Genomic DNA, 4,873 nt, shown 5'->3' with positions numbered 1-4,873 from the left:
CTGCCTGCCTGCCTGCCTATCTATCTATCTATCTATCTATCTATCTATCTATCTATCTATCTATCTATCTATCTATCTATCTATCTATGTATATACACTCTGTCTATGTTAAATTTTCACACCCGAGGTCAGTGGTTTTCAAACTTAGAAGCATGTTAGAGTCACCAGGGAGCCCAGTGTATCAAAATTTTATTTGGAGGTTTGAGAATTAAACTATGAATTTGCTCAAGGCCTAATTTCCAAATTGGGAAGTACTGAGCCTGTTAAGTTTCAGCTTGACTTGAAGTGTGGTGTGCACACTCCATATGTCAATCTGAATGTCTTTTGTAATTCTAAGAATACACACTACTAAATATTTTTGAAAGCCCATAAAACAGGAGCATACATTTGTAGGGAATAAGAAATTAGAAATGAACCAAAACAGGTTCTTATTAGGGGTCTTGGAAACTTGAGGCAAATTAGTCCATGAGCAAATGTACGTAAATGAATTCTAAGATTTGTTGATTGACAAATAAATATTGGTTGGTGCAAAGCCAAATATTTAACTGAAGAACATTATTTATTCAATATAAAATGGAGTATACTGTGTAGTCTGTTGACTGGTTTAAAAGTAGAAATAATTGGCCCCTGGACTTGTGTTATTTTTTCATCTTTTACTGTTTTTAGTGAGAAGTTAGTTAGAGATGTGGGAAACCACTTTTTCCTCAAAAAATACTAAGAAAGCAGTATAGCCCCTTAAAACAATCATAGTTCTCTTATTTCCGTCTGTGTTTAGAAATGTCAGGGCCTGGGTGAGTAAACTCATTGTGGTTAAGATTAGCTTCTCTAAACTCAATGCTGAATTTAAAATGTTAAACAGTAACATTTTTCTGTGACTTGTTTTTACTTCGTTTTCATTTTCATGTGAAAGTGAAAAAACCGCACAAATCATGCATATGGTGTCTTAATTCCTGAAACAAAAACTTCATCAAAACAAGATCAATTTCTTGTGAGACCAACAATTTATTTGCCAAGCTTGAGTTTCCTATTAAGAGAGAAATGTGAGCTGCTTGACATATTTGGTAAAATTAAGAATATTTTAAAAACTGAAAAAAAAAAAAAGAATATTAAACTTCCAGTGTAGTTTATTTGAAGTTTCTTGTTTGTCATGTTGCATTTTATTGATTTGTTGTTACCCTTCCTGAAATCTTTTTTCCTAAACTTTAAAAAAAAAAGTTTCATTGGAACTACATAGCAGTGTGTGAATGTGTGTGGCTTACTAGTTTTATGACTCGGATTTTAGAAGTGAGTTAGAATGATGTCTAGTGCTTGCTTAGTAGCTTGTTTCCAGTTTGCCTGAGTACCACTCTAATATTAAAGTGTGCACAATTGGATGTACATGAGAGGAGACTCCATATAGAACGTAATGGGTACCCATAGAGAAGGAATATCTTAAAGCTGACTCCAGAACATCACTAGAAGTTTGAAGAGTTTATTTAATGTTCAGTCTGGTCCTGCCTTCTTCCACAAAGGAGGGCTGATGTAAGATGCTACTGTTCATCTGTGCTGCTATCTTTGCTCATGACTCAGGGCTATGGAGTAACTAAGTTACAAAGACAGGGCAGAGAAGAAAAGAAACAGGGTAGAAGAAAAGAAACACCACATTCTTGAAATTTACACCGGTTAAATACAGCATAAGAGCCACTGTTTGAAGTTCATGAGCTCTGCCATATGAGTGCCTGGAACGTCTATGGACATGTACAAATGCCCACCAAAGAAGCAGCTGGTTGGAGGTGAAAGTGGCCTGACACCACTATTTATGCGTCCTGAATTTCTGTTAAGTCGTGAGATCTAGTTCCGAAAGCAGCATCTCTGCAATGTGGAATGCCCGCCTAAGCGGCAGCTGGGGTTAACTGCAAGAAGGCTAAGACAGGTAGTGTTCAGTCATGTCTTGGGTACAGAGCACAGTGGTTTAAAACAAAGCCTTGTTTTAGCTGGAGGCTTTATGTATATTAATTCATCAAAGCCTAACAAATCCTGCCACTTAGGGCTAAGTATCCCCATTTACAGAGAGGGAATTTTGAGGTCAAAGTAGAAGGAGATTAGAGCCTAATTCTGTCCAGCAATAGGGCCCGGTTTCATTAATTTAGTAAACTTTTATTGTACATATCCTGTATGGCCAAGCAACACTGAAACTAGCTTCTAGGACTCTACATGATTTTTGTATATGATAAACAACTGTGGGGAAATGCTAGGGGAAGCCTGTAGGCATGCTGAAACAGGGACAGTCGCTTGTGTACACCGGAAAGAGCAGGGCGACTAAGCCTAGAAACTTTTCAGGAGAGCCTTCGAAAAGCCAGTTCGTGGATCTCACCATAGACCTTACCAAACTGGAGCCCGTGGGGTTGAGGCTAATGTCTTGATACCTTTTTAAAGATTCTCAGATAAATTCTGGAACCCAAATTGGGGACATGAAGGCTCAAAGACCTTTCAACTATGGAGAAAGCCAATCTAAGATGAACTGTGTGAGATTAAGATTTGCATGAACACAGGGAGGAGAGAGGAAGGCCATACTGAAAGCGGTGTTTAGAAAGATTAGCCAATGAATGAAGGTCGGATTTTAATTGGAAATATATAATTTTAATGTCTTCTTATTGTCGGTGAATAGCTTCACGGTGTAAGATGTAGACACCTTATCACCTTACAGGATAGGTTCTCCTTTGATACAGTAAATTGGGGAAAACAGAAATGGGTTTCACTTTGTAAAGATTGGGCTCTTTTAGTCTTACCATGAGTGTCTCATTCGTCTCTGCTCTACTTTAAAATTGGGCATACTGCTCTCTCTACCTTACCTTCCTTTGCACTTGTGTATGTGTGCCCATATACACATAAACACTGTGTGATGGGCTAGGGAAAATCAGGATTGAGTTTTTCATCTGATCCTCTGAGAAGTTAATGAACCGTATGAACCCTCTCTTGAGAAAATGTTTATAAGCACAATTTTTACATCAGTTTAGACTTTCACAAATCTCTGCAAGAGAGATCTTGAGCTTGTTCTTGTCCTTGGCCAAGAGCACTGAGCACACAGTGGGTAGTCAGTCTGTATAAAGAGTGGTGAATGGCTTAGTGAAAGAATTAGACAGACTGGCAGGAAAAAATATCTCGGGGTCTCAGTGATCTCTCCTGTCGTTGAGGGTTACTTTCCCCCAACATTTAGTTATAGCGTGTGCTGGATAGAGCTGGAGTGAGGTAAAGAAGAGGTAAAGGAGGCCCCCCCAAAAGGTACATTCTTTTTCCTTTTTATAGCCTGACTTAACTCAAGAAAAGCCTCTTTCAGCTCCTAAGTTGGATAGAAAATCATACCAAAATGATGCCTTTTCTGAATGCTGTTTGGCTGCAGGAATTGGTTATTCTAACAGGTCTGCTGTGACAGAGTGTAGAGACCGCTCACTTTCCAGCACATTTGGTTTTGTTTGCTGTGTGTGTGCCTAAAGTGTGTGGCACTAGGCAGATTCTCACTGCATTTCAAATTTAGGTTCACTAATCATTCATGAAAACAATGCAGCTTCTAGAATGAAACAGGATAATGCTTCATAATTCAGAGATAAGTCAAGATTTTTTAACTGGTTGACAAGTAAATCATTAATCATTTTATTTTAAGAGTTTGTTAAATTGCACTTCAATAAGATAAAGAACTATTTTTCAAAAGATACCAGAGAATAAACAGACCTCAGACATGTTTCTTATAAGAAAATGTGTTTTCAGAACGAATATACTGAGTGATAGAACAATTTTTTAAGTGTTTGATCTTTGAGGAAGACATTTAGAAATAAAGGCTTTTCCTTGATGTCCTTAGGACTCTAACATTCATACGTCCTATAATTTCAACGAATATTTTTTACTCATCAATAGAAGACTTAAATAAAAATTTGGCAAAAACGATAACCAAAGAAACATATTAAGAAGTGCTCGGAGTCGTTTATTGTCAGGAAAAAAAACCCTGTAAATTTAAACCACAATGAGATACCACTGCATCCGAATGACTGAAATTGTAAAAGACTGAAAATACCAAGCGTTGGCAAGGATGTGAAACGAGTGAAACTCCCTGCCCATTGTTGTTTGGAACATACGTTTATTAAACCACTTAGAAAAACAAACGATCTCTATTACAGCTAAAGACACACTTAGGCCAGGGCAGGGAAAACGGATGCACGGATCCACTGAAAGACGGACAAGAAGGGTCATAGTAGTTTATACAAATTAAGTGGAGACTAGGAAAACAAAAATAAGTGGAAGCAACCTAACTGGCACATTACTCTGGGTAAATGCAAGGTGGTGTGTTTGTCATTCATGTGATGCAACACATTATGACGGATATTGAGCACCATTGAAAAGGATGGACCACTGAAAATAGTGGTAACCTCAGAACATGCATGGATTTTGACTGAAAGGGGTTAAGGGGACTGTCTGGAATGTTGAAAATGATTTCTAGGCTTTTTCATCTGGGTTGTGGTTACATAGGGGTGTGTGTATGTTATGATTAAGTAAAATTTTATTAAATTGTACACTTAAATTGTGTACTTGACCATGTTATAACTTTTTTTTTAATTGTAAAAGAATGTAAGCCTCTACCTTAAAGGACTTAGTGTGTTGGCAATGAGAGAAGGTTGGTTGGGGTGGAGGGGGGATCCCTTTGTTAAAAATGGGACTTCCCTGTTGTTGGGCAGAGTCACGTTGATTCCAACTCACCTGACTTCCATGTGATCAAGTGGAAGAACTGTCCCATAGGGTTTTCTAGGCTGCAGGCTCTACAGGCCCGGTTCTCAACCTGTGGGTCGTGACCCCTTTGAGGCGTCAAATGACCCTTTCACAGGGGTCGCCCGATTCATAACAG

General features: G+C 38.2%; 1 protein-coding gene across 1 annotated transcript in view; it reads left to right on the top strand.

The window, feature by feature from the left end:
* The window catches only part of NLK (nemo like kinase), a 155,717-nt gene that overhangs the window by 83,483 nt on the left and 67,361 nt on the right, over positions 1 to 4,873 (top strand). The gene's annotated exons all lie outside the window — the stretch shown is intronic.

This window comes from Echinops telfairi, unplaced genomic scaffold (genome assembly GCF_000313985.2).
Source record: "Echinops telfairi isolate 266 unplaced genomic scaffold, ASM31398v2 ScPeMD7_7458;HRSCAF=8496, whole genome shotgun sequence".
NCBI lineage: Eukaryota > Metazoa > Chordata > Mammalia > Afrosoricida > Tenrecidae > Echinops > Echinops telfairi.
Note: the sequence above shows the minus strand (reverse complement) of the source record. Positions and strands in the feature narration are given on the sequence as shown.